This window comes from Lissotriton helveticus, chromosome 5_1, assembly GCF_964261635.1.
Source record: "Lissotriton helveticus chromosome 5_1, aLisHel1.1, whole genome shotgun sequence".
Taxonomy (NCBI): Eukaryota; Metazoa; Chordata; class Amphibia; order Caudata; family Salamandridae; genus Lissotriton; species Lissotriton helveticus.
This window is the reverse complement of record NC_136065.1, coordinates 469,024,346-469,043,198: the sequence shown is the minus strand read 5'-3', so window position 1 is coordinate 469,043,198 and position 18,853 is coordinate 469,024,346. Positions and strand designations below refer to the sequence as shown.

General features: G+C 45.6%; 1 protein-coding gene across 1 annotated transcript in view; it reads left to right on the top strand.

The window, feature by feature from the left end:
• LOC144754670 (S-adenosylmethionine synthase) overlaps window positions 1–18,853 on the top strand; it is a 135,675-nt gene that overhangs the window by 79,087 nt on the left and 37,735 nt on the right. The gene's annotated exons all lie outside the window — the stretch shown is intronic.

Below are 18,853 nucleotides of genomic sequence, written 5' to 3'. Positions count from 1 at the left end.
ATGCTTCGTGATGTAGAATGTAATATTTGGACATACTTTAAATGAGTACTAAAATATCTTTCGCATCTATTTCATTAAAACATTCTAACATGCACACCATGTACTTTCAAAACCAGAATCAGACTACAAGTGGAAAACTGAAAGCATTTTCTAACCCAAATGTAGCCCAAATATTACCCAAGAATAGCCCAGTAACAGAAGTGTGCAAAACGCGCAAGGTTCTTCTTTTAAAAAAGTATTTATTTTTATTGCAGTTTTATATAGCGCGAACGTGACACAAAGGGATTGTAGTACTTTACTTGAGCATCCATTACATTACACAAGAACAAATTAATTTAGTTTTAGGTACAGCGGCCCTGCCAAGTGCCATACATCTTGTGTTAGAATAATACATTTTCCTGCATTACCGCTCTGCGGAAGATTGTCACACATAAAATAACATGTTATGAAGTGCTATAAAACAGAGTAGTTCCAAATCTCACTTTGCTGGGTCACATCAAAGCTGAACTCTAGTGCTATGAGGTGGCCTTTGAAACCCAGTACTCAGTGTACAACAGAAGGTATAGGATTCTTAATTAATTGCTACGTTGAAATATCCAACTATTACAAACTCCTGTCCAAGGCAATCGAACTCTCAGATTTGAAAACTGAAACACAAAACCACACACCCACCTAATTAATGTGAAAAAGCACCCCTTGCTCAATCCATTGTATCAGACTGATGTGGATGTCCAGCTGCAAAATGAAGCTTATAAATATATGCCTATAATTAAATAAGCTCTATAATTAATGAGGCTGCACCTATGGAGCTGAAAAGAGTCTCTACTAAAATCTCCAAACCATGGTACGACGGGAGTCTCAATGAGGATAGACGAGACATGCGAATGGCAGAGCGTACCTGGAGATCAGCTCCCTCTGCAATGCACCTAAAAGATCTGAAGAAAAAGAGAAACGCCTACTTCAGGAAAATAAAACGCTCAAAATCAGACTTCTTCAGCCTCCAACTCGACCAAGCAAAAAACCGCCCGAGAAAACTATTTGAGCTAATCAATTCACAATCCAAGGAGCAACCCCAACCACTCAGCACTAGGCGTGAGGCACCCTCCTGTGAAGACTTCGCTGCTTTCTTTATCCAAAAAATTGACAAAATAAAAAGCGATCTCCTCATTGACGCAAGCCTCTACTCCAAACCCCAATGCCTAGCACCCACTGAACCAAAAAACAATGCTACATGGTCAACCTTCGGCACATATTCGGAAGAAGAAATTGGCAAACTGCTCAGCACCCTGAAACCATCCAATCACCTCACAGACCCCCTCCCTGCCTCCGCAGTAAAAGACTTCACCCCTTTGCTTCTCCCTCTCTGGACTAAAATTATCAACAGCTCTCTCCAACAAGGAAGCATACCTGACTCCCTCAAAGTTGGTCAGGTCACACCTCTACTAAAGAAACCTACAGCCGACCCCTCTGATCTCAACAATTACCGTCCCATCACCAATATTCCCACTCTCGCCAAACTGCTGGAAAAATGCGCACAACTACAATTGACTAAACACATTGAGCAATTTGATCTCCTCAACCCTCACCAGTCAGGCTTCCGAGCAGGACACAGCACAGAAACTGCTATGACTCACATAATTGACGACGCACTTCAAATGCTAGACCAAAACGACACCTGCCTCCTCATCCTTCTTGATCTCTCTTCAGCATTCGACACCGTTAAACATGAGAATCTTCTAGAACTACTAAACACAAGAATGGGTTTATCTGGAACTGTTCTCAAGTGGTTCACTTCCTTTCTTCACAACAGGTCGCAGAAATTCAAGAGTAACAACCTGATGTCCTCGCCAATACCGGTAACGCTAGGCGTCCCCCCAAGGATCCTCTCTATCCCCAACTTTGTTCAACCTAGTCATGGAACCTCTCACCACCTTGCTACAAGCATCCAATGTACACTTTCACATGTACGCCGATGACACCCAACTTTACCTCAAATTACAATCCCCCAATGACATCTTGCTCCTGAACTCAACTATCAGATGCACCCAATCCTGGCTTGCCGATAATCACCTCAAACTCAATGCCCTGAAAACAGAGTTCCTTCTGATCTCACCTCCAGCGAAGATATCCACCACTTAAATTTGGCTTAAACTCCTAACCGCACTCAATGTCCAACCCACCATCGTGGACTCAGCAAAATCTTTAGGCATAACACTCGACACCAATCTCAACATGCAGCAACATATCAGCAAGGCAACAAAGGGAGCGAACTTCCAGATCAATACTCTGAGGAAACTTAAACCCTACCTCCCAGCCAAAGACTTCCAAACCGCAGTACAAGCGCTAGTCATCCCACGAATTGAATACGGCAGCACCGCCCTCTGCGGACTCCCCCTAACTACAACCGCACCACTAAGAGTTTCATTGAATGCTGCAGCGAGACTCATCACGGGGTCAAAAAAGCACTCCCATATTACCCCTGACTTGAAATCCCTGAATTGGCTGCCTTTTGAAGCCAGAATACATCTGAAAATCGCCTGCATGACACACAAGGCGGTACACCTAAACTCACCCGGCTACCTCGCTCAGAAACTGACAATCTCTGGGGGAATTAGAAACACGAGAGGCACAAACAATCTTCTGCTGAAACCTCGAAGATTCCGGAAGGAAAAAACATACAAGCGCTCCTTCTCAGGAATGGCGCCTAGGATTTGGAACTCACTCCCTCCCGAAACCAGGCTTATCTCTTCCACTACACTCTTTAAAAAAGAAGTAAAAGCTATCCTCATGGCTAAATACACTTGAACTATTATCTCGAACTCTGTTAACACCCTGTACCGATCTGTACTACTTGTTTGACCCATTTACTTATTTGTATGAGTTGTCTTATTACTCACGTGATGGGCTTTGTAGCCACATATTTGTACTATGTGATCTACTGATTTATTTGTTTGAATATGTTCCCTCATGTACCCCTCTATGTAAAGCGCTCTGATATCTGCGAAGATCTTGTTCGCGCTATATAAAACTTTGAAAATAAATAAAATAAATATGCCAAAAATGGGGTCAGTCTAAGCTACAGTAAAAGAGGTGCCTTCTTGGAGAACTGTACAGGGAGAAGGCAGGATGAGATGTGGCCTAGCGACCAGAATTGTCTATTTTAGACCTGTAGGAAAGGACTCGAATCCCGGCTTTGTATTAGCATTCTGTGATTCTGAGAAAACCATCTAACTTACTCATGCTAAATAAAGATGTATCTGATTCTCCTGTAAATCACGCATTAAGGACTGCCACTTATGAGAAAAGTTATTTACAACAAGGGGTGGTGAGGGACAGAGTCTCTGAATTAAGCAGAATACTCTCACCCAGTCAAGAGATCAGGGCTAGATCCAACACCGTTTTTTTAGCTCATTGCACCATCCCAGTTTCAGAACCTGGCTGTATGCAAATTAGTCTGTTCCTGTCCCAGTGCATGATGGGAACAGGGCAAACCAAACTACAAAAGCCAATTCTTACACTGGGAAGGAAACAAGCTTTCGGGGACCGGTTTCTGGCATTACAGCCGTCTTCGGCCCGGCTTGCTTGAATCCTGATGGTGCAATGAGCAAGGGACTCATGTCTGAGTATACCCTTCCACGCTTAGGGTGGACAAAATTATTTACAACAAGGGGTGGTGAGGGACAGAGTCTCTGAATTAAGCAGAATACTCTCACCCAGTCAAGAGATCAGGGCTAGATCCAACACCGTTTTTTAGCTCATTGCACCATCCCAGTTTCAGAACCTGGCTGTATGCAAATTAGTCTGTTCCTGTCCCAGTGCATGATGGGAACAGGGCAAACCAAACTACAAAAGCCAATTCTTACACTGGGAAGGAAACAAGCTTCCGGGGACCCGTTTCTGGCATTACAGCCGTCTTCGGCCCTGCTTGCTTGAATCCTGATGGTGCAATGAGCAAGGGACTCATGTCTGAGTATACCCTTCCACGCTTAGGGTGGACAAAATTATTTACAACAAGGGGTGGTGAGGGACAGAGTCTCTGAATTAAGCAGAATACTCTCACCCAGTCAAGAGATCAGGGCTAGATCCAACACCGTTTTTAAGCTCATTGCACCATCCCAGTTTCAGAACCTGGCTGTATGCAAATTAGTCTGTTCCTGTCCCAGTGCATGATGGGAACAGGGCAAACCAAACTACAAAAGCCAATTCTTACACTGGGAAGGAAACAAGCTTCCGGGGACCGGTTTCTGGCATTACAGCCGTCTTCGGCCCGGCTTGCTTGAATCCTGATCGTGCAATGAGCAAGGGACTCATGTCTGAGTATACCCTTCCACGCTTAGGGTGGACAAAATTATTTACAACAAGGGGTGGTGAGGGACAGAGTCTCTGAATTAAGCAGAATACTCTCACCCAGTCAAGAGATCAGGGCTGGATCCAACACCGTTTTTTAGCTCATTGCACCATCCCAGTTTCAGAACCTGGCTGTATGCAAATTAGTCTGTTCCTGTCCCAGTGCATGATGGGAACAGGGCAAACCAAACTACAAAAGCCAATTCTTACACTGGGAAGGAAACAAGCTTCCGGGGACCGGTTTCTGGCTTTACAGCCGTCTTCGGCCCGGCTTGCTTAAATCCTGATGGTGCAATGAGCAAGGGACTCATGTCTGAGTATACCCTTCCACGCTTGGGGTGGACAAAATTATTTACAACAAGGGGTGGTGAGGGACAGAGTCTCTGAATTAAGCAGAATACTCTCACCCAGTCAAGAGATCAGGGCTAGATCCAACACCGTTTTTTTAGCTCATTGCACCATCCCAGTTTCAGAACCTGGCTGTATGCAAATTAGTCTGTTCCTGTCCCAGTGCATGATGGGAACAGGGCAAACCAAACTACAAAAGCCAATTCTTACACTGGGAAGGAAACAAGCTTTCGGGGACCGGTTTCTGGCATTACAGCTGTCTTCGGCCCGGCTTGCTTGAATCCTGATGGTGCAATGTGCAAGGCACTCATGTCTGAGTATACCCTTCCACGCTTAGGGTGGACAAAATTATTTACAACAAGGGGTGGTGAGGGACAGAGTCTCTGAATTAAGCAGAATACTCTCACCCAGTCAAGAGATCAGGGCTAGATCCAACACCGTTTTTTAGCTCATTGCACCATCCCAGTTTCAGAACCTGGCTGTATGCAAATTAGTCTGTTCCTGTCCCAGTGCATGATGGGAACAGGGCAAACCAAACTACAAAAGCCAATTCTTACACTGGGAAGGAAACAAGCTTCCGGGGACCGGTTTCTGGCATTACAGCCGTCTTCGGCCCGGCTTGCTTGAATCCTGATGGTGCAATGAGCAAGGGACTCATGTCTGAGTATACCCTTCCACGCTTAGGGTGGACAAAATTATTTACAACAAGGGGTGGTGAGGGACAGAGTCTCTGAATTAAGCAGAATACTCTCACCCAGTCAAGAGATCAGGGCTAGATCCAACACCGTTTTTTAGCTCATTGCACCATCCCAGTTTCAGAACCTGGCTGTATGCAAATTAGTCTGTTCCTGTCCCAGTGCATGATGGGAACAGGGCAAACCAAACTACAAAAGCCAATTCTTACACTGGGAAGGAAACAAGCTTCCGGGGACCCGTTTCTGGCATTACAGCCGTCTTCGGCCCTGCTTGCTTGAATCCTGATGGTGCAATGAGCAAGGGACTCATGTCTGAGTATACCCTTCCACGCTTAGGGTGGACAAAATTATTTACAACAAGGGGTGGTGAGGGACAGAGTCTCTGAATTAAGCAGAATACTCTCACCCAGTCAAGAGATCAGGGCTAGATCCAACACCGTTTTTAAGCTCATTGCACCATCCCAGTTTCAGAACCTGGCTGTATGCAAATTAGTCTGTTCCTGTCCCAGTGCATGATGGGAACAGGGCAAACCAAACTACAAAAGCCAATTCTTACACTGGGAAGGAAACAAGCTTCCGGGGACCGGTTTCTGGCATTACAGCCGTCTTCGGCCCGGCTTGCTTGAATCCTGATCGTGCAATGAGCAAGGGACTCATGTCTGAGTATACCCTTCCACGCTTAGGGTGGACAAAATTATTTACAACAAGGGGTGGTGAGGGACAGAGTCTCTGAATTAAGCAGAATACTCTCACCCAGTCAAGAGATCAGGGCTGGATCCAACACCGTTTTTTAGCTCATTGCACCATCCCAGTTTCAGAACCTGGCTGTATGCAAATTAGTCTGTTCCTGTCCCAGTGCATGATGGGAACAGGGCAAACCAAACTACAAAAGCCAATTCTTACACTGGGAAGGAAACAAGCTTCCGGGGACCGGTTTCTGGCTTTACAGCCGTCTTCGGCCCGGCTTGCTTAAATCCTGATGGTGCAATGAGCAAGGGACTCATGTCTGAGTATACCCTTCCACGCTTGGGGTGGACAAAATTATTTACAACAAGGGGTGGTGAGGGACAGAGTCTCTGAATTAAGCAGAATACTCTCACCCAGTCAAGAGATCAGGGCTAGATCCAACACCGTTTTTTTAGCTCATTGCACCATCCCAGTTTCAGAACCTGGCTGTATGCAAATTAGTCTGTTCCTGTCCCAGTGCATGATGGGAACAGGGCAAACCAAACTACAAAAGCCAATTCTTACACTGGGAAGGAAACAAGCTTTCGGGGACCGGTTTCTGGCATTACAGCTGTCTTCGGCCCGGCTTGCTTGAATCCTGATGGTGCAATGTGCAAGGCACTCATGTCTGAGTATACCCTTCCACGCTTAGGGTGGACAAAATTATTTACAACAAGGGGTGGTGAGGGACAGAGTCTCTGAATTAAGCAGAATACTCTCACCCAGTCAAGAGATCAGGGCTAGATCCAACACCGTTTTTTAGCTCATTGCACCATCCCAGTTTCAGAACCTGGCTGTATGCAAATTAGTCTGTTCCTGTCCCAGTGCATGATGGGAACAGGGCAAACCAAACAACAAAAGCCAATTCTTACACTGGGAAGGAAACAAGCTTCCGGGGACCGGTTTCTGGCATTACAGCCGTCTTCGGCCCGGCTTGCTTGAATCCTGATGGTGCAATGAGCAAGGGACTCATGTCTGAGTATACCCTTCCACGCTTAGGGTGGACAAAATTATTTACAACAAGGGGTGGTGAGGGACAGAGTCTCTGAATTAAGCAGAATACTCTCACCCAGTCAAGAGATCAGGGCTAGATCCAACACCGTTTTTTAGCTCATTGCACCATCCCAGTTTCAGAACCTGGCTGTATGCAAATTAGTCTGTTCCTGTCCCAGTGCATGATGGGAACAGGGCAAACCAAACTACAAAAACCAATTCTTACACTGGGAAGGAAACAAGCTTCCGGGGACCGGTTTCTGGCATTACAGCCGTCTTCGGCCCGGCTTGCTTGAATCCTGATGGTGCAATGAGCAAGGGACGGCTGTAATGAGCTAAAAAACGGTGTTGGATCTAGCCCTGATCTCTTGACTGGGTGAGAGTACTCTGCTTAATTCAGAGACTCTGTCCATCACCACCCCTTGTTGTAAATAATTTTGTCCACCCTAAGCGTGGAAGGGTATACTCAGATGTGAGTCCCTTGCTCATTGCACCATCAGGATTCAAGCAAGCCGGGCCGAAGACGGCTGTAATGCCAGAAACCGGTCCCCGGAAGCTTGTTTCCTTCCCAGTGTAAGAATTGGCTTTTGTAGTCTGGTCTGCCCTGTTCCCATGATGCACTGGGCCAGGGACAGACTAATTTGCATACAGCCAGGTTCTGAAACCGGGATGGTGCAATGAGCTAAAAAACGGTGTTGGATCTAGCCCTGATCTCTTGACTGGGTGAGAGTACTCTGCTTAATTCAGAGACTCTGTCCATCACCACCCCTTGTTGTAAATAACTTATGAGAAAAGGGCGGAATTTCTCAAAATTATCTCTTGACATGAATACAACTGTCTAATTTCACTCTCAATAAAGTGTCACTCATAAGGCTTGAAATGTCGCATTGTATTGTATTATGTGAATGTCAATAAAAAAGATGTTTAAAAAAGTGGCTGGATGGGTTGGTAAGTGCGTACATGAGTGGCTGTATGGGTTATTGATTGGTTGTCTGAGTACCTGTATTGGTGTATGAGTGTCAGTGTGTGTGGGTGAGGGGGTGTTTGACAGCCTGCATGGATGAGTGGGTGGGTGAGTGAGTGGCTGTACGGGTGAGTGAGTGTGCATATGGCTATGTCGATGAGTGAATATATGTGTCAGTGGTATATGGGTGAGTAACTGCATATGTGAAAGGCAGTATAGGTGAGTGTTGGAGTATATAAGTGACTGTATGTGTGAGTGAGTGATTGCGGGAGTGGCTGTATGGGTGAGTGAGTATGTTTTAGTATCTGTATGAATAAGTGAGTTGTGTTTGTAACTGTATAGGTGAGCATATGGTTGTGTGATTAACTATATGTGAGTGAGTAGGTGTGTGAGTAGCTCTACAAGTGTCTGACTGTGAGTGGCTGTATGGATATATCAGTGGCTGTATTAGTGAGTGAGTTGTATGAGTGTCAGTATGGGTAACTGAGTGGATGTGTGTGTACACCTATGAATCAGTGAGTGGGTGTGTAAGTTCTGGCATGGATGTGTCAATGGTTTTGAGAATGCTAGTGTAGAAATTGTAGTGTGTGTGTATGAAAGGTTATATTGGGGTGTAAGTGGTGCATCAGAGATTCTGTAGATGATGTCATCAGTGATGTCATTTGAGATGTCATAAGTGATGTCACTGACCATGTCATAAGTGATGTCATATGTGAGGTCATAAGCAGTGCATTGCGGGGGCACAAGTTCTAGTTTGCTCAGCTAACTATAACTGGTGAATTTCTCTGGTTTTGTGCGTGCGAAATCTGAGCCTAACTATGCACCTGTAACCGTGTTTTTGTCAGTGCATTTCTAAGGTTTTTTAAAATTCTATTTCCTAACTACAACGACCCTGTAACCTGTTTTTTTTTTGTGTGAATTTCTAAGGTTCCCTGTAACCTTCCTCATGATTGTCCACTGTCGTGGCAATGACCTACAAACATTAACTGGAATAGGGCTGGAAATCCTAATGAAGGCTACTTTTGCTGAATTGATGATGCTTTTCCCTCGCACTGTCTTGGTGTACCCTAACATATGCCAAAGACAAAAATGAAAGTGGACTAATCAGTTCTGTCCACAGATTCACAAAGCCAGGAAACATGTTAATAAAACTGTTTCTGCATTCCTCAGAGACCATCACATGGGCTTAATCTATAACAATCATTTTAGGATGCATGAACTTTATATAAATGATGGAATGCACTTTACAATTGAAGGCAACAGGGTGTTTCTAAGTAACCTGAAACTCTGCATCTGGTCTTATGTGTAGTAGCCACATACACAAAAGCAACACAAATGCAATTCAGAGCCACCCTAATACCCAGAACGTTGTTCAATCTTCTTTAAAAATATCAATTTTTTCAGTTTTTGGGGATCTTTGCGGTGATGTTGCGATCCCCGCAGATATGTCATGAAAACAGATTTTTTTTTTTTTTAGGGATGCTTTGTAGTCGTTTGAAGAGCTTGGTTGGGGCTCCGGCGAAGGGGGTGTTTCGGTAGTCAAGTCTGCTGCTGACGAGGGCCTAGGTGACTGTCTTTCTTGTATCTGTCGGATCCATCTGTAGATCTTGCGGAGCATGCGGAGGGTGTTGCAGCACGAGGAGGAGACTGCGTTGACTTGCTTGGTCATTGAGAGCGTTGAGTCGAGGATGATTCCCAGGTTGCATGCGTGGTCAGTGGGTGTCGGGGCTGCGCCCAGTGCCGTCGGCCAACAGGAGTCGTCCAAGGCTAAAGGGTTGGAGCCGAGGATGAGGACCTCCGTCTTGTCCGAGTTCAGCTTCAGACGGCTGGTCTTTATCCAGTCTGCGACAGCCTTCATTCCTTCGTGGAGGTTGGCTTTGGCGGTGATTAGGTTCTTGGTGAGGGAGAGCATCAGCTGAGTGACGTCGGCGTAGGAGATTATGTTGAGGTCGTGCTTTCGGGCTACGTGTGCGAGCGGGGCCATGTAAATGTTGAACAGCGTCGGGCTGAGGGAGGATCCCTGGGGTACGCCGCAGATGATCTCTGAGGCTTTGGGGAGGCGGACGCTCTGGGTTCTGCCAGAGAGGAAGGAGGTGGTCCATTCCAGATCCTTGTCCCGGATCCCTGCGTCGTGGAGGCGTGCGCGTAGTGTGCGGTGGCAGACATGTCGAAGGCAGCAGAGAGGTCTAGGAGGATGAGTGCTGCGGTCTTGCCGCTGTCCAGCAGGGTCCTGATGTCGTCAGTGGCACCGATGAGGGCACTCTCGGTGCTGTGGTTGCTGCGGTTCCCTGACTGGGAAGGGTCCAGGATTCTGTTTTCTTCGAGGTATCGGGTTAGCTGTCTGTTGACGTTTTTCTCGATGACCTTGGCCGGGAAGGGGAGCGGAGAGATGGGCCGGAAGTTCTTGGGGTCTCTTGAGTCTGCCTTAGGTTTTTTGAGTAGGGCGTTGATCTCCGCGTGTTTCCAGATCTCTGGGAAGGTTGCGGTCTCGAGGGAGAGATTGATGACGTTGCGCAGGTGGGGTGCGATGGAGCTGCTTGCTCTGTTGAAGACGTGGTGCGGGAATGGGTCTGACGGAGTGCAGGAGTGGATTGTGCGCATGGTCTTGATGGTGTAATCGATGCTCACCCTTGCCCAGGCTAGCAGGGGGTCGTGGTCGATGGTGTACGGAGGGTCTGTTGTGTTGCTGTCTGTTGGGGCTGTCTGGGTGTTGAAGCTGTCATGGATGTCTGCTATCTTGCGGTGGAAGAAGGTGGCGAGGGTGTCCCACAGGACTTACGACGGCGAGATGTCGTTGGTGTTGGAGCTGGGGTTGGAGAGTTCCTTCACGATGTTGAAGAGCTCCTTGCTATTGTGTGCGTTGTTGTTGAGGCAGTCTTTGAAGGAGGTCCTCTTGACCACCCTGATGAGGTGGTGGTGGTTGCGGGGCTGTCCGGAGTTTGTTCACTGTGCCATTTCTTCTCTAGTTTCCGGCAGGCTTGCTTGGAGGCTAGGAGTTCTGGGGTGAACCAGCTGGCCCTCTTGCTGATGTCTCTGTGGGGGGTTTCTTCAGCAGGGTGAGGGTGTTGGCGCAGTCCTCGATCCAGGGCCTGAGGCTGAGGGCAGCGTCATTGGTGTTGGAGGGTTTGGTGGGTGGGCTGAGAGCGAGGTTTGCGTGTAGTTGGTCTTCGGTGATTTTGCTCCAGCAGCGGCGGAGGATCTGTTGGGTGCGGTGGTGTGTGGTGGGTTTCTGGAAGGCGAAGTGGATACAGTGGTGGTCGGTCCAGAGGAGTTCGGTGGTGTGGCTGATGGAGACGTGCAGGCTTGAGGAGAAGACGGGGTCGAGCGTGTGGCTGGCGGAGTGGGTGGGCGTTGTGATGAGTTGCTTCAGTCCGAGGTTGGCGAGGTTATCGATCAGGGTTGTGGAGTTTTTGTTGTTCTCAGGGTGAAAGTTCAGGTCTCTGAGGAGGATGCGGTGGAGGTCAGGGCGTGCGTGCTGATCAAGTCGGCGATGGAGTCGCTGAACTGGGGGCGGGGTCCCGGGGGGTCGGTAGACGAGGGTGCCTCTGAGGGTGGAAATGCATGTGTTCGGCGGTGCTGAGCGCGTCGTCGGTGCTAGTCGAGACCCTGATGCTGTTCTTGTGGACGATGGCGATTCCTTCTCCGACTCCGTTGATGCGGTCTCTGCGGGTGATCTTGTAGCCGTCTGGGATGGCTATGGTGATTTTGGGTGTGGAGGAGTTGTTAAACCAGCTCTCTGTCAGGAAGGCGACGTCCTGGGATGTTGTGTTGAGCAGGTCCCAGAGCTCGAAGGCATGCTTGCTTGAGGAGCGGGTGTTTAGTAGTATGCATTGGAGGTGGTTGGGGTCTTTCTTGGGGGTGGTTAGTCGGCTCTGAGGCTGGTGTAGCTGCAGTTCCGGCAGGTGAAGGGGCCATGTGTCTGTTTTGGGGAGGCCTTGAAGCAGGTGTGGCTCCGTCAGGAGTTGAGAGCATCCACCCCTCCCCCTTGCACACACACACACACGTCGATGGGCATCTTTATGATGACAAAAACTAGAAATTTACTAGGGGGAAAAAAGGTTAAAGTGACTTTATAGATGGGAATTGTAAGAATAATTAACTTTACATTAAAAAAAAAACTCTTAGAAATTCACTGGGAACCTATCACTTAAAACTAACAAAACCACTGAAAGTCACCAGTTGTAGTTATCACAAGTAATTATACCTTGTGCCTTAAAATAAGTATAGCACGCTCCCTCGCCTTGGACTGCTTTTACCCTTGCATATTAAATTGCCATGTATAGTGGAGAAACAGAATTTAAGGTGGAGCATGTGTTCTGGTCCATTGTGATTTTAAGGAAGCTACCACAAGTTACCCCCAAACCCCTTCTTCTAAGAAACAACTTTTTCTTGTTTTATAACGTTCCAAATCCTACTCTAAATTGCAGGAGTATTTGCAGCGTGTGAATCTACAGCAGTGCTGGCTGCAAACTCATTATTACAGGTTAGTAGCATTTCCCCTTTTTATCAACAACTCAAGCTGTCTGCCCTTGACCTCTGTTAATAATCTCACGATCTTCCAGATCTCAGATTTTCTTTTGCCAAGGGAATTACTGTGAGGATATCATTTGAAACATATTTACTACAGTACTGGAGAACAAATTTTCAGTGCATTTCGGTGGTTAAGAATTATCCCTTTGACTACGCTAGTAAATTGTCTCTTTGCCTCCGAATATTGAACCTTCAGATACATTGAACCATCGTATACAGTGATGGTAACATCATTTAGAATATTACTAATTCTTAATGTAGTTTTGAGGCTGCTACATTTTCATTAAAGTCCGATCAATTTGGTTCTTTGACCATTCTATGGCTCTAGACTTCCCAATGTAAAAAAGTATCCTTTAATAGATCTCCGCATATGAGTTTTGTATATCACAAAAACCATACCTTCTGGTTGAGGGTAACAATGCCGATCAGAAAATTTAATTTTACTTTTACCGAAAAAATTTGCATACCATTCATGGTAACGTACATCAACTATGTCCTTCAATCAATCAATCAATCAAATAATTTGTAAAGCGCACTACATACCCGCAAGGGTTTCAAGGCGCTGAGGGTGGGGGTTTGGGGGGGGTGCTGTTGCTACTGGTCGAACAGCCAAATCTTGAGTTGTCTCCTGAAGGTTAGAAGGTCTTCAGTTTGTCGTAGGTTAAGGGGGAGGGTGTTCCAGGTCTTGGCAGCGTGGTGGGAGAAGAATCTGCCTCCGGCTGTGGTTCTACGGATGCGTGGGGCGGTAGCTAGAGAGAGGTCTACGGAGCGGAGTTTCCTGTTGGGTACGTAGAAGGAGAGTCGACTGTTGAGAAAGGCTGGGCCGGTCTTGTGGAGTGCTTGCGTGGATCAGGAGCTTAAATGAGATTCGTTTGTTGACAGGGAGCCAGTGCAGGTTCCTCAGGTGGGGGGTGATGTGGTCGCGGTGCGGGATGTCAAGGATCAGGCGTGCAGAGGCATTCTGGATTCTTTGCAGTCTGTTGATGAGCTTGGTCGGGGCTCCGGCATAGAGGGCGTTTCCGTAGTCGAGTCTGCTGCTGACTAGGGCCTAGGTGACTGTTTTCCTTGTGTCTGTCGGGATCCATCTGTAGATCTTGCGGAGCATACGGAAGGTGTTGAAGCAGGTGGAGGAGACAGCGTTGACTTGTTTGGTCATGGTGAGTTTCGAGTCGAGGATGACTCCCAGGTCGCGTGCATGGTTGGCTGGTGCGGGGGGTGTCCCCAGCGATATGCCACCAGGAGTCGTCCCATGCTGAGGGGTTGGGCCCGAGGATCTCCGTCTTGTCTGTGTTCAGCTTGAGGCGGCTATCCTCCATCCAGTCGGCGACTGCCTTTATTCCATGGTGGAGGTTGGATTTGCCGGTGAGGGGGTCCTTGGTAAGGGAGAGGATCAGTTGCGTGTCATTGACGTTGGAGATTATGTTGAGGTCGTGATGTCAGGCGATGCGTGCGAGAGGCGCCATGTAGACGTTGAACAGCGTCGGGCTGTGGGAGGATCCCTGCGGGATGCCGCATATGATCTCGGAGGCTTCGGAACGGGGGGAGGCGGACTCTTTGAGTTCTGCTGGAGAGGAAGGAGGTGGTCCAGTCCAGGGCCTTGTCTTGGATCCCTGCGTCATGGAGTCGTGTGCGGCGGCAGACGGTGTCGAAGGCACTGGAGAGGTCCAGAAGGATGAGGGCCGCCGTCTCGCCGTTGTCCAGTAGGATCCTGATGTCGACTGTGGCAGAGATGAGGGCGGTCTCAGGTGCGATAGAGCCGCCGGCTTTGTTGAAGATGTGGTGTTGAAAAGGGTCAGACGGCGGGCCGGAGTGGATTGTGCCCATGGTCTTGATTGTGTCTTCGATGCTCACATTGGCCCAGGTTGTCAGGGGGTCGTGGTCGGTGGGGTGTGGTGGGTCCGGCATGTTGGGGCCTGTTAGGGTTGTCTGGGGGTCGAAGCTGTCGTGGATGTCGGCGATCTTGCGGTAGAAGAAGGTGTCAAGGGAGTTGCACAGTGCTTGTGACGGCGGGATGTCGTTGGTGTTCGAGCTAGGGTTGGAGAGTTCCTTCACGACGTTGAAGAGTTCCTTGCTGTTGTGTGCGTAGTTGTCGAGGCGGTCTTTAAAGGAGGTCCTCTTGGCGGTCCTGATGAGGTGGTGGTGGTTGAGGATGGCGTCTTTGTGGGCTGCGCGGTTGCCCGGCGACTTCTCGCTGTGCCATATGTTCTCCAACTTCCGGCAGGTGCGCTTTGACGCTAGGAGTTCCGGGGTGAACCAGTTGGCTCTCTTGCTGGTGTCTCTGGGAGTTTGTTTTTTCAGCGGACTAAGGTTTTGGCGCAGTCGTCCATCCATCGTCTAAGGGTGCGAGCACTATCGTCTGTGTTGGAGGGGTTGGTCGGTGGGTTGAGTGCGAGGTTTGTCTGTAGTTGTACTTCGGTGATTCAGCAGCAAAAAAGAACTTAAGTGTAGATTTCAATCACATTTAAACACAATTTTAAATAGTATTGAAATACGGATGTGCTACATCTAGAACTAAAATTCGAATGCCTTACACTATTGTTGTGCCCTTATTGATGTATGCAAGGCAGCCAAGAATAGTGGTCCTATCACAATAGTAAAGTTAGGTGGCAGGTTTGTATTGGATCTTTGAATAGAACGGTTAGTTGGGTAGGTAGGTGGTGGCTAGTTTCAACCTGCACTGAATTGTCTCAAATATTGTAGGTGGTACCTGTAAGAACTTTTAGTCAGTCATTTGGGACTTTATGTGGACTCCGGTGTTCTTTCTCCAGTGTGACAAAAGGCATTTTAGTGGATCTGATCATGCATTTGCAATCAGAAAAAAAGCACCCTCTGGCTTGGTGGGATCTATATATATTTTATCGACATTTACTTTGTAGGAATTTCACTTTCCAGGCATTAAGGTGACGTTTAAGTCGGCCTGTCTTGCACTATAGGTGATCTTTCATGCAAACAAAGCATTGTTTTGCTGTACTTAAAGATCTTTCATGCTTAAAGTCCTTTCTTTTTGCTAAATCGATCTGAACACGTGTTATTTATCCACAAGCTGCAGGTGGCTTAGGAAATGCTACACAATTATAAAGTTGACTTTAGTCTTGTCATAATGAATATGCTGTGTAAGTGCCTTTTTAAGGTGTTTAGATCTACGTGGGGGCTCACTAGGTCCTTCCACTTGCAGAGGGGATGTTGAGATCTAATAGGTGTAATACTCTACTCGGAAGGTCTGTGGGGAGCACAATTGTAGCGAAGATGCGGACAGCAAAGTTAACTATGAATTTCATAAAAGCTATTGTAAATTTAATTCCATCAGCACAGGGGAGGCCAATAGACTGCCTGCAAATTGAAGGTTTTCACAATTTCTTGTGTTTAATGTTTATTGAATGTCTCATTTATGGTGACCTACTACTCTGATGATGTTTACTGAGGGGTTTCTCAAGGCATGCTTGCATTTTTTATGCTTGTGCTGTAATTGATGTATCCGAGGGGTAGCATAACTGCTGCTGAACTTGATGTACCTGTTCATTGTGAGTGATGGGAATCTTGTGCTGGCTTTGCTCTTGCTGTGTGTAGGTGGAGTATTATAAAGTATTTTAATCATACAGAATCCCAAACTGATTTGCTTGGCTGTACCTTTCTACATATTGTTTCTGGTATCCCTTCCCTTTTCTGAAAACCAGCACGCCCAACCCATGGCTATCTGCAGTGTAATCTGTCGCTTTTCCGATTGCTGTAAGCGCATGATGAGATCATTTGTTCACATTGGTTTTACTGTAACAAGAGAAAACACTTTAGATGAACACTCTTTGATATATATTTGTGTGCAACTGCCACACGTGGCATTTCAGTGTGCTCACTGTCCAGAATGATTACAGGTGGACCTGTGTACTTATCTGGGAAATTGTGATATTGCAGTATGTCCGGTGTGGTAGGAGTTTGATGTGATGTGTGAGTTTCTGATATGCGGTTTCATTGTGTCTTCGCAAACTTATCATTGTCAAGATTCTGACCAAATCACATAGCTCACCTTGATGATTATCAACTTTCATGCTAATCATATCATTCAACTATACATCTCTTGCATTCATACCTCATACTTCACAATATGGCAGAAACAAAGTTCCTAGAACTTAGAAAAATGTATATGGCTTTATTCACGGTCTCTATAATAAAAAATATGAATCATATTTAATAAAAAAACAGAGAAGATCCTAGTAAGACACAGTATTCTGTCATTTGACTTTACACATCTTCTAAAACAATCATTAGATACTTTACACAACTGCTAAACAGGTCACTAGATATTCATGAAACTCTGTTGGCAAAATATGAAGACACCTAGGGCCATATGTATCAAGCTAATTAGCATTCGCAAAGGCCGAAATCCTGCGAATTTCGGCCTTTGCGAATGCTAATGAGATAAATGGTATGTATCAAACATGTTTGATGCAAAATAAGGAATTGCAAAATTTGCTATTCCTTATTTTGCGATTGCACTTAAGGAATCGCAAAATTTGCGATTCCTTAAATGCAATGTATCAAACAAAAAATATTCAAAAATTGCCATTAAGGATTCGCAAATTACCACCAACTTCTAGTTGGTGGTAAGTTGCGAATTCTTTTCAAAAAGCTTTTTTTACAAAAAAACCAAAGGTGCCATATGACGCCCATACATGCCCTTAGGGCATGTGTGTGCGCCATATGCCCCCAAATGTCTTTTTCAGGGGTGCAGCAGGGTGTTCTTGAGACACCCCTGCACCCTTGAAAAAATTCCTAATTTGCGATTAGCAAATTGCTAATCGCAAATTGCACTTTCATTCCTATGGGCCTCCTGGCCCATGGAAATGAATGGGTAATTTGCGATTAGCAATTTGCTAATCGCAAATTAGGAATGATAAGGAATCGCTATTGAAAAGCGATTTTGTACATACATACCGTTTTACGAATTCCAAATAGCGATTCCTTAAAATTCGCTATTTGGAATTCGCTAAACGGAAGTATGATACAAATGGCCCCTAGTGCCTACAAATTGTACTAAACAACATTGTCAGCGTTTTTCAATGTGTGTGTATGTATATGTGTGTGTGCGTGTATATATATGTGTATATATATATATATATATATATATATATATATATATATATATATATATATATATATATATATATATATATATATATATATATATATATATATATATATATATATATGTATATATATATATATATAATCTCCAAGGAAATGCAAATCCAGAACAAAAGACCCACAGAAGCCCACTTGGTCAGTTCAGCAGGTTATTTTTGGACGGGACGACGCATTTCGACCACGTCCGTGGTCTTGGTCATATGACCACCCCCTCCATTACATGACTTTTAAAGAGTACGTGCACTTTAAAATCATAAACATAGAAGAGATTTTTAAGGCACATTGTTTAAATTGTTACAACAGAAAATTGTATATATGCACATGCACACATAAATACATACATCTTCTTCAGGACTGCCACGTATGTGGATCTTCCAAAATTAAAAAGCAGAGCGATTTTATATACAAGATAAAAATTGAAACCAATATGACCTCTTTGTAACTGTATGTAACTTCCGTTTGATCAATATGCAACTATACATATAATACCAATATATATATAGATTTCAACCTGTTATACAATGTCATATTTGTTTCTGTTATTTTCAAGATAGATTTGAAATTGCTCTGCTTTTTAAATTTGGGGGATCCACGTATGTTACAGTCCTGAAGAAGTTTGGTGTGTGCGTCCGTGCATATGTATATGTAATTATCTCAACTTCAACTAGTCCTCTATGGTGGTCGTACGGTGGCACCAACGGGGAGTCCAAAATCACTCAGTGCACGATACAGAGTAATTTTCAAACCTTTTTCCTGTAGATGAACATTGCATTAAAACAAATGGGTGCAAAGTACAAAAGTCCATGGCCGATGCGTGTCAGCATGACACCTTCACACCTTCACCCCCACCAAAATGAGTAGACGAAAACAAATTTTAGTGCAGTCTATAGGCACTGGGCGTCTTCATATGTTAGCAAAAGAGATTCATGGATATCTACTGACATATTTAGTGGATGTGTATGTCAAATGACAGATTATCGTGTCTTACTAGGATCTTCTCTGTTTTTTATGAAATATATCAGATATATTTTTTATTATAGAGAGTGTGATTGAAGATATATATATATTTCTAAGTTTTTTGTGGTACTTTGGTTTTGCATGAGGTATGAAT